The 12004-nt window shown below is 42.9% G+C and overlaps 1 protein-coding gene across 1 annotated transcript in view; it reads left to right on the forward strand.

Annotated features, from left to right (window-relative positions):
* LOC133609695 (uncharacterized) overlaps window positions 1-12004 on the forward strand; it is a 280470-nt gene that overhangs the window by 244356 nt on the left and 24110 nt on the right. Inside the window, exon 9 of the mRNA XM_072913498.1 lies at window positions 1449-1622. The gene's annotated coding sequence lies outside the window, so the exon portion shown is untranslated. The remainder of the gene's footprint in view (window positions 1-1448; window positions 1623-12004) is intronic.

A 12004-nucleotide genomic window follows, 5' to 3' on the forward strand; every position in this document is an offset into this window, starting at 1 on the left:
AAAAAAAACTGTTTATCAGTTTGAACATCAAATATGTTGTCTTTGTAGCATATTCAACTGAATATGGGTTGAAAATGATTTGCAAATCATTGTATTCCGTTTATATTTACATCTAACACAATTTCCCAACTCATATGAAAACGGGGTTTGTAAATTGAATATATTTTTGTAAAATGGACAAATTCATTCATTCATTCATTTAAAATTTTTTTTTTTTGCATTCCTTTCATAAAAATGCATATATACAAGCCATGTACAGTTCACACTTTCATTGTTTTTTGTTTCTTAGACATTTTCATGATCAGAAAGGAGCAGGTGGAAGAATAATATTAATATATTAATCTGCCCCCTTTTTTAAAACAAATTATTTTAGATGACTATAATATACTGTTCCCTCCACCAACACCCGAACTCCAACATACTTTTTAAAATGTTTGTTTAAGCATTTTACCAATGACACGTCCAATCAAAATCAAAAATCAGTTTGATATAATTCCAGTTGTCTCTTTTTGTAACTCTTTTTAAATTCAAAAATATTCTTGCAACTTTTTAAGTCTTTCTTTAGAGAATTCCATGCTTTCACACCAACAACAGACAAGCACATTTGTTTCAAATTTGTTCGCACTCTTGGATGTTTAAAGTCAAACGGCCTTCTGTGATTCTCATCTTCAGACGTGAACACGAATAACTTTTATAAGTCCTTCGGAATAAATGTATTTCTAGCTTTGAACATCACTAATAGAGTATGCAATTCTACAATGTCTTTTAGTTTTAATAATCCTGACCTAATGAAGAGTGGATTTGTGTGGTCTCTATATCCTACTTTAAAAATAATACGAATTGCTCTTGTCTGTAAAAGAAATAAAGGCATTATGTTGCTGTGATATGTATTTCCCCATATTTCTGCACAATAATTAGACTTAGACTAGACTTAGACTTCCTTTGTATTGTCATTCCAATTTGAACTTTACAGTACAGATAAGAACGGAATTTCGTTACATAAGCTCATGGTAGTGCAGGATAAAAAAGCAATACAATAAAATAAATAAATATATATAAATAATATATAAATGTGTATATATATATATATATATATATATATATATATATATATATATATATATATATATATATATATATATATATATATATATAAAAAATATATAAATATATATAAATGAATAAATAGATTACTGTACAGATAAATATATTGCACTTTTTCACATGCGTCCACGTTTATGGATGTATGTTATGTTGTCTTTTTTATTCCAGCGAGTTAATCCATTTTGGGGGGAGTTGAAGGGATAATTTAATTTAATTATGATGCGTTCAAGAGTCTTACGGCCGGAGGGAAGAAGCTGTTACAGAACCTGGAGGTTCTGCTTCGGAGGCTGCGGAACCTCTTTCTAGAGTCCAGCAGTGAAAACAGTCTTTGGTGGGGGTGAGAGGAGTCTTTGCAGATTTTCTGAGCCTTGGTCAGGCAGCGGCTTTTTGCGATCTCCTGGATAGGAGGAGGAGGAGTCCTGATGATCTTTTCCGCCGTCCTCACCACTCTCTGGAGAGACTTCCAGTCTGAGACATTGCCGGCTCCAGTCCAGACAGAGATGTATAATTGAAATAAGGTAGAATAATTGAGCAATATAACATTCTCATAGTATTATACGGGAACCTGTATTTAACCTTGTTCAAAATAAATATGCTTTTAGATACCTTATTTTTCACATGCAAATATGAGCTTTCCATGACAACTTTTCATCTAGGATGACCCCAAGAAATCTGATTTCAGACACCTTCTCAATTTTCACATTGTTAACTTTAACTTTAACGAAGAAGCACCAATTAAATTGATGTCAGTTCAATTCAATGGGAGACATTGATTTGACATACAAGTGTTTTGAGTTAAGAGCTGCGTCACAGAACCAATTGAGCCCGTAAGTCCAAGTACTCCGTATTGCCCAAAAAACAGTCAAACTTGAACACAGTGTAGCACTTGGATTTTATACATTATATACATTTAATAGGATGATTTGTATACATAATTCTTGCACTACACTGTAACAACTGACATTTAGGAAATAAATATCTTAAACTTAGAGGTGCCCTGATCAGATATTGGATATTAGTCCAATATAAGCAACAACAAAAAAGTATCAGATTGTAATGACTTGCTTCAAAAGTCTCTGATAAAAGCAATCCTGCAGTCTGTTTACTTGTGCAAAGCTGGACAGCCAGTTAACATCTAAATGTAAGCACCCAAGGTTGGTCTTTTTTTGTATTGAGTCATTTAAAAAAGGTAAGTCTAGCAGAAGCTAGCAGCTAAACATACATACGTCATAAGTGTCCCTCATTGAACAATATTACAACTTAAAACACAACATTTGTCAATATAAACCAGTATCAAATAATTATAATAAGTCATGAGCCTAACCTAATGAATTATTGGGGACGCTAGGTATCCCCGACAAAATTACCACTCCACCTCAACTTAAAGACAGCATAAGTTCATTTCAGACGGTTAATGATGATCAGTTTAGTGTTTTTTGACCTACCTTTATTCTCTGTTTAAGTACCTTCACTTGATCACACTTTCTAACATCCCACACTACAAAATAAAAGTATGTATGATTCCTGCTGATATCGTATTGGAACGATAACGGTAGCGGCCAGTACTGAAGGCTCCAATATCGGCACCTGAATTTTAAAATGCCTGTATCAGCACACCCCTACTTAAAATAATTACATTGGTCTAACATAGTATGGGATGTAAGTAAAAAAAAAACTATTTTAAGTAATACGTGCCATGACCTCAACAGTACTACTCGCAAACATAAGTAAAATACGTCAACAAAGCAAGAACAATTGTGTGTTAGATATACATTTTATTTTACAATTCAGATATTAGTACATACTGTTGTACTCAAATGGGTCAAATGTTCTCAGTCCAAATCAAGTATTTTCTACCCTGATTTCAGTTATTTAGTCGTAACGGGCAAACACATACTTAAGTATCTAAAATAGATGATGTCTGCATCTTTATATGCATATGAACTAATTTATATAAACTATGGCAGTAAATATATATGCATGTAATATTAATAATATCAATTCAACTGTATAGTCATAACTCATTTGTTTAGCAGTCAGATGCTATTTAGCAAAACCAGAAGTGGAAGTGACACTTTCAAATGTAAATAAGTGTCTCCGTTAAACACGTACAATCATACGCGGCAAATAAATAAATGGGAAACATGGTCCTTTACAGGTGCATGTGTCAAGGGGTGCGTCGTGGAGACAACAAAGGTTGTAGTAATTTTAAGTGCAGGCGAACAAGGAGGCAGCGTGCAGACAAACACGGGTATTTAATGATTAAACAAACAAACAAAAAGCGAGAGCAACAGGGAAGTGCTCTGACAGGACAGACTATGAAGGAAACAAAACGAAATGCTGGAACACAGCAAAAACTGTGACGATCAGGTCGCATTGTGATGAGGGGGTCGTTCTCCCAAGATGCAGACGGACTCCGGACACAGCGTGCAGGTAGGAAATTATTGATTTTACCAATAAATCAGGCAGGAACAAACAAAAGTGTGCTCATAGCACGGGAGGCAAATCTAAGGGGGCTAACGTGGGAGCTTGCATACAAACAGGAAATCAAAACCGTTGTCAACTGTTGCGTGTAGCAAATTAGGAAGCCAGACTGACTGATGTGAAAAGGCAGGACTAAATAGCTCTCTGATTAGCGCTCGGGAACAGGTGAGCGTCCCGAACACTAATCAGAGACAGGTGAAAACAATAAGCACCCATGGTAGCTGAAAACACAAAACAGGGGTGCTGAAACAGATATAAGCCTACCAGAGACCAAAACGTAGACAAACTATGATCCGGGCAACGGATCATAACAAAAAACACTTAGAAAAACGGCGTCCACAAATTACGTGCGTATTTGAGCTCAGAATGGAAAGAATCGTCTACAGTGACCAGTGAATAATGTCCCGACAACCAAATGGTGTTGTCAATCTCAACTTATATAGTGCCAATTACAAACAGAAAACAGGTGAGGGGAAAAGTGCTCAAAGGCAGGCGTAAGGCAGCTGCAGGAAAGGGGAAAACAGGAAGTGAAAAACCACAAAATAAGAGCGCAAGACAGGAACTCAAACTACACATAGAAAATTAGCAATAAACTCAAAATAAGGCACTGCGTGGTGTCTACTTTAGCCCCTCCTATCAAAAGGATTATGGCGACAAGTTGAATGGATTTAATATACGCACAAAGATTTACTTGGAACTAATATTTCTTGGTGTCATTAGGTGCACATAAACAATATTATCTTCAATATGCACCCTCACTCTTTTAATTTGAAAGAACAAGCTGGGCTAGGTCACGCAAGACAAATCAATACCTCGAGAAATAAATATTTAAATGTGACCTAGAAAACAAAGCGTGCACCCCTGTTTTATTTCCTCATTGATTTAGTCTTTGGGGGGATTTTATTTCCCCCCTTCATCTAAAACAACACATAAACACTTCCTCCAAAGCACATGGTGAGAGAGAATGAATATTGAATTTGGATTCAAGCATCATCGTCTCAGGCGGGACAGCGGTATGAATATGAGCTTATTTGTCAATAACGTAAGGTGGATGTGCTTCGCGCCTCTAAGGCTGCTTACAGTGATTCGGAAATCAATGAGCAGTGTTGCACCCGGCTCATTGTCTGATTAGTTGTTTCTTTCCTGCAGCTATCACATTCATTTATTGTTCACAATAACCGTAATAATAGTCTTTTCTCTCATGGCATGACCCCATTTTCTTCCTAAAAACAACTTGCATTATATTTAAAAACCTCCCAGGAGGTTGTCAATCGTAGTATAGACAGATTGAAAATGACACAATATCCTGTAAAACTTTATCAGGATCTAATTACACTTGATTATTTTTGTGTGTTCTGTATTTTGAGTCGGGCGTTTACTTAAGCTCATCATGGGCATGGATGTCATTGTTTTGGACCCTGAATGGTTTATTTGAACTGTTTTTGTTTTTAGGGTGCATTGATGATGCAATACACAATGATATTTGAAAACTATATTTTGTTTCACAAGCTTGAACTTAACAAGACATGCTCTAGGGTAAACTGGGTAACACATGGCACACTGACAAAGCTGAACCTATTTTTACTATAACAATCTACAAGGTTAATATAATTGGCTTCTCTTTCTTCCCTTCCAGTTATCTGCTTTATTTTGTATTTCAAGTTATCATTACATATATGCATTTTTGCATCTGAACAATTGTATTGTTGGTAATAGAAGTAATTGTTATTACCGTATTTTTCGGACTATAAGTCGCTCCGGCCGAAAATGCATAATAAAGAAGGAAAAAAAACATATATAAGTCGCACTGGAGTATAAGTCGCATTTTTTGGGGAAATTTATTTGATAAAACCCAACACCAAGAATAGACATTTGAAAAGCAATTTAAAATAAATAAAGAATAGTGAACAATAGGCTGAATACGTGTACGTTATATGACGCATAAATAACCAACTGAGAACGTGCCTGGTATGTTAACGTAACATATTATGGTAAGAGTCATTCAAATAACTATAACATATAGAACATGCTATACGTTTACCAAACAATCTGTCACTCCTAATCGCTAAATCCCATGAAATCTTATACGTCTAGTCCAGGGGTCGGCAACCTTTACCAGTCAAAGAGCCATTTTGACCAGTTTCACAAATTAAAGAAAACAATGGGAGCCACAAAAATCTTTTGAAATTTAAAATGAAATAACACTGCATACAAAGTTTTTTTCTTGCTTTGAGTTATGTATAAACCAAGGGTCTCAGACACGCGGCCCACACCTTAATATGAAAATTGAATGTTAGTGCGGCCCGCGGGTTTTATATGAATGGCGCTTGACAGCGTCATACAACCCTCTCGATTTTTCCGGCAGACTACGAGTTTCAAGGTAACTGCTCTCTCGAACGTGCCGTGATGGTACAGCATTTACCATTTAGCGCCCACTACAACCAGCGTGCCGGCCCAGCCACACATTGTATGGGGCTTCTGCTTGCTCACGTAAGTGACAGCAAAGCATACTTGATCAACAACCACACAGGTTACACTGACGGTGGCGGTATAAAAAACTTTAACACTCTTACTAATAATGCGCCACACTGTGAACCCACACCAAACAAGAATGACAAACACATTTCGGGAGAACATCTGCACCGTAACACAACAAAAACAAAACAGAACAAATACCCAGAATCCCATGCAGCCCTAACTCTTCCGGGCTACATTATACACCCTCGCTACCAAACCCCGCCCACCTCAACTGACGCACAGAGGGGAGGGGAGGGGAGGGGGAGGGGGGGGGGGGTTGATGTGTGAGGGAGCAGGGTTGGGGGGGGTGCGGGGTTTGGTGGTAGCAGGGGTGTATAATGTAGCCCGGAAGAGTCAGGGCTGCATGGGATTCTGGGTATTTGTTCTGTTGTGTTTATGTTGTGTTAATGTGCAGATATTCTCTCGAAATGTGTTTGTCATTCTTGTTTTGTTTTGGTTCAAAGTGTGGCGCATTATTAGTAAGAGTGTTAAAGTTGTTTTATATGGCCACCGTCAGTGTAACCTGTGTGGCTGTTGACCAAGTATACCTTGTTGTCACTTGCGTGTGCAAGCAGAAGATGCATAAATCAAGAAGCTGGGCTGGCATGCTGTTAATACAGATTGTAGAGGTTGCTAAATGCTGTACCATCATGGCACGCCCTTATTATTATTGTAAGGGGGAAAATCGGAGAATATTAATCCCGGGAGTTTTCTGCGAGAGGCACTGAAATCCGGAAGTCTCCAGGGAAAATCGGGGGTGGGGGGTCGGCAAGTATGCAGCTGAGCCGCATCGGAGTGATCAAAGAGCCGCATGCGGCTCCGGAGCCGCGGGTTGCCGACCCCTGGTCTAGTCTCTTATGTGAATGAGATAAATTGTAACGACTGGGTCGCATAATGATGCGGGTGTGGTTCTCCCAAGGATGCAGACGGCTTCGGACACAGCTTGCAGGTAGGAAAATAATTTATTGAAAATAAAAATCGTACGGGGAACGAACAAAAGACGTGCAAATAGCAAAAGGCAAAAACAAAAGGACTAGCGTGGGAGCTAGCAGGCAAAATGGCATAGCGTGAAAAGCTAGCGGGAATCAAAGTTGTCGTTATCTGTTGTATGGGAACAAACTACGAAGCCAGACAGAGTGAGGCCAAAGCAAAGACTAAATAGCCCTCTGATTAGCGCCCGGGCAACAGGTGCGCGTCCCGAACACTAACCAGAGGCAGGTGCACACAATCTGCCGTCATGGCAACAGAAACAAACTAAACTCAAGGTGCTGAAAACACGTGACACAACATAAACAAACTCTGATCCGGGCAGCGGATCGTAACAGTACCCCCCCCTTAAAGGACAGATTCCAGATGTCCCTTGACACTAAATAAAACTAGAACCCAACAAACAATAAACAGTTCGAGAGTCAAGGGAGGGTGGAGGGAGGATTTGGTGGTGGGTCGCCAGGCCACGTGGCCCCGAATCCACCGGGGAAGAGTCAGGTGGCGGCGGCGAGTGGAACGCCGCCGCCGCAGGCGAGGCGGGCGACCACGGAAAGGCCACCTTCGTGGCTGCCGAGAAGGTGGGCGTGAGTGGCGCCAGAAGTTCAACAGCCGCAGAGTTCTAAGTCTATGTCTCGGGTGTCGCTGCTGTTTGCGCCACAGGCGTCCATACACACACCTCAGAGAGCGCCGCTTGCGCAGCCAGACCACTCGAGGTCGCTGAGACGACGATGAGGGCGAGGAAAGTGGCGGCGTCCTGGAAAAGCCCACCGGAGACGAGGAGAGAGAAGACGTCGCCGTGGAGGCAGGAGGAGCCGACGTCGCCGTGGAGGCAGGAGGAGCCGACGTCGCCGTGGAGGCAGGAGGAGCCGACGTCGCCGTGGAGGCAGGAGGAGCCGACGTCGCCGTGGAGGCAGGAGGAGACGTCGTCGCCGTGGAGGCAGGAGGAGACGTCGTCGCCGTGGAGGCAGGAGGAGACGTCGTCGCCGTGGAGGCAGGTGCAGGTTCTGGTACCAGCCGTGGAGCCGGCGCTGGTGTGGGTACCAGCCGTGGAGCCGGCGCTGGTGTGGGTACCAGCCGTGGAGCCGGCGCTGGTGTGGGTACCAGCCGTGGAGCCGGCGCTGGTGTGGGTACCAGCCGTGGAGCCGGCGCTGGTGTGGGTACCAGCCGTGGAGCCGGGACAGGGGTTGGTCTTGGAGCCGGCGCTGGTGTGAGAACCAGCCTTGGAGCCGGTGCTGGTGTGAGAACCAGCCTTGGATCTTGGCATGGTGGAGCTTGGCGTGGTGGAGGTACTGGAGACGAAGCTTGGTGTGTCAGCCGAGGTGCAGGAACAGGTGCTAGCCGAGGTGCAGCTTGAGGTGGCCTAGCTGGCGGTTGTGGCTTAGCAGGACGAAGGACTGGTGGCGGTGGCCGTGCAGGAGGTTGCGGTTTAGCACGCCGGAAGACTGGTGGCGGTGGCCTTGCAGGAAGTTGCGATTTAGCACGCCGAAAGACTGGTGGCGGTGGCCTTGCAGGAGGTTGCGGTTTAGCACGCCGAAAGACTGGTGGCGGTGGCCGTGCAGGGGGTTGCGGCTTAGCACGCCGAAAAACTGGTGGCGGTGGCCGTGCAGGAGGTTGCGGCTTAGCACACCGAAAAACTGGTGGCGGTGGCCGTGCAGGTGGTTGCGGCTTAGTACGCCGAAGTTGTGCCACCGCACTAGCACAGTTCCCAGTACTAGCCCCCCCCTCAAGACGCGGATACCAGACGCGCTCTTTGCGGTTTGGAACCGTCTTCAAGGGTGGGTGGGGGGAGGTATGGAGGGGGGTATACTCTTCTTTAAATTGTCCAAATTGACTATTATTACTCCTCACTTGAGATTGGGTGGGAGCACAGGGGGAAAAAATATGTGCAGTGGGCGGAGCAATAGTCACTGGGGGCGGAAACAAAGTCACTGGAGGTGGAGTTTGAAAATCAGAATGTGACTGACTAGATTTACACTTAGCAAAAATGTCCTGATAATGTTTTATCTTAGAATGAAAATTATTTGGCATTGGCTGACAGAAAGAAGCAGATGGAAAAAAAAAATCTTGCTCAATGACGTCATCGGGAGTGGGCGGAGTTACCTCTTCGGGGGGCGCCAATGAAATGACGTCATTGTTGGAAATGTCCATGTGACTGACAGCCCAATCGGAGAAGTGTTTGGCGAAGTGGTCGATTGGGTTGCCAAACGTCTGAGCTTGTAGCTTGCTTCGGTCCGAGGGAGGAGTTTGCAGGAGCGGCGCGTCTTGGCGGCGAGGGAAAGACCTTCTGGCCGGCTTCCGTCTTTGACGGCGCGCACCGTACTGCGGGGGTGTGGCGATGTCCTCGGGCCAAACGGAGTGGATTGGGACCAGCTTTCCGTTGGGACCCCATATCAGGTCCTGGCGCTCCGAGGGGGAATAGCGAAGAGTTTCCGCTTCCATTGCTCGCAACACCTCCCACGTACCTTCGTCAAACTCCTCAATGGCTGCTGCGGGAGAATTGTTATTTGCTGGCTTCGTACTGTAACGACTGGGTCGCATAATGATGCGGGTGTGGTTCTCCCAAGGATGCAGACGGCTTCGGACACAGCTTGCAGGTAGGAAAATAATTTATTGAAAATAAAAATCGTACGGGGAACGAACAAAAGACGTGCAAATAGCAAAAGGCAAAAACAAAAGGACTAGCGTGGGAGCTAGCAGGCAAAATGGCATAGCGTGAAAAGCTAGCGGGAATCAAAGTTGTCGTTATCTGTTGTATGGGAACAAACTACGAAGCCAGACAGAGTGAGGCCAAAGCAAAGACTAAATAGCCCTCTGATTAGCGCCCGGGCAACAGGTGCGCGTCCCGAACACTAACCAGAGGCAGGTGCACACAATCTGCCGTCATGGCAACAGAAACAAACTAAACTCAAGGTGCTGAAAACACGTGACACAACATAAACAAACTCTGATCCGGGCAGCGGATCGTAACATAAATAATATTATTTGATATTTAATTCGAATTCAAATGTATGTATGTATGTATGTATGTGTATATATATATATATATATACCTATATATATATATATATATATATATATATATATATATATATATATATATATATATATATATATATATATATATATACCTATATATATATATATATACCTATATATATATATATATATATATATATATATATATATATATATATATATATATATATATATATATATATATACCTATATATATATATATATATATATATATATATATATATATATATATATATATATATATATATATATATATTTATATATGCAGACTTTTTTTATTCATTATTAATATAAACTTGTCAGCTTTTTGCCATTTCATGATGCCTTTATCTCTATTTTTACATTTTGACATACCATTCAGGGCAGCACAGTGGAAGAGGGTTAGTGCGTCTGCCTCACAATACAAAGGTGCTGAGTAGTCTGGGGTTCAATCCCAGGCTCGGGATCTTTCTGTGTGGAGTTTGCATGTTCTCCCCGTGACTGCGTGGGTTCCCTCCGGGTACGCCGGCTTCCTCCCACCTCCAAAGACATGCACCTGGGGATAGGTTGATTGGCAACACTAAATTGGCCCTAGTGTGTGAATGTGAGTGTGAATGTTGTCTGCCTATCTGTGTTGGCCCTGCGATGAGGTGGCGACTTGTCCAGGGTGTACCCCGCCTTCCGCCCGATTGTAGCTGAGATAGGCTCCAGCGCCCCCCGCGACCCCAAAGGGAATAAGCGGTAGAAAATGGATGGATGGATGGACATACCATTCAGACTTTGAGCAGAAGTATGTCGTATAGGAATTAACTATGCACAATAACACATTAACAAAATGCTGTGTCACCTGAATGGTTTTTGAAGTAACACCTTTTGTGGCATGAAAAAAACACAAGAAATGTAAAAAAAACCTTGTGTTTACTTTTTGATATTAAAATAAAACACAAAGCAGTTTGGCTAATGAAGATGAAGTCTAATAAACAAGCTTTGTTCTTCTCTTGGTTCGGTAAACAAGTTGGCCAACAAAAATAAAGAGGAGTGACACCTCTCAGTATATATATATATATATATATATATATATATATATATATATATATATATATATATATATATATATATATATATATATATATATATATATATATATATATATTAGAGATGCGCGGTTTGCGGGCACAACCGCGGAGTCCGCGGATTATCCGCGGATCGGGCGGATGAAATTTAAAAAAATTAGATTTTATCCGCGGGTCGGGTCGGATCGGGTCGGGCGATTGAAATTAAAAAAAATTAGATTTTAAATAGATTCAGGCGGGTGGCAGTTAAACCAATTCGGAAATATATATACATAGTTAAATGTTGTTACCCACATACAAAAAACGAGCAGGCACCTGCTGCATATGCCACAACAGAAGAAAAAAAAAGAAAAGAGATGGACACTTTTACGGAGCGGAGAAGGGACGCCTCGCCGGGGTCCGGGACCGAGGCCCCTTCCCCCGAGAGGGCCCCACCTGGAGCCGTAGCTGAGGCGATCCGCGAGAAGGGCCCGACGCACGTCCAGGGTCACTACCGCGCCCACCGCACCGACACCCCGCCTTGTCCGCCTTCGCCGCGGCCGGCGTCACGCGCAGCAGGTAATAGCAGCTTACCTGCCCGCCACCCCCGTGGCCGGGGGCTCGTAACAGGGGTCACTCCGCGCGCTCCGCCCGCGCAGCTTACCTGCCCGCCACCCCTGTTGCCGGGGGCGCGTAACAGGGGTCACTCCGCGCGCAGTGCGCTCACGAAAGGGGTGGGGCTCACCCTGGTTGATATAGAGAGCAGGACGGTGGCCATGGAAGTCGGAACCCGCTAAGGAGTGTGTAACAACCCACCTGCCGAATCAACTAGCCCTGAAAATGGA

This window comes from Nerophis lumbriciformis, linkage group LG07 (assembly GCF_033978685.3).
Source record: "Nerophis lumbriciformis linkage group LG07, RoL_Nlum_v2.1, whole genome shotgun sequence".
Lineage (NCBI taxonomy): Eukaryota > Metazoa > Chordata > Actinopteri > Syngnathiformes > Syngnathidae > Nerophis > Nerophis lumbriciformis.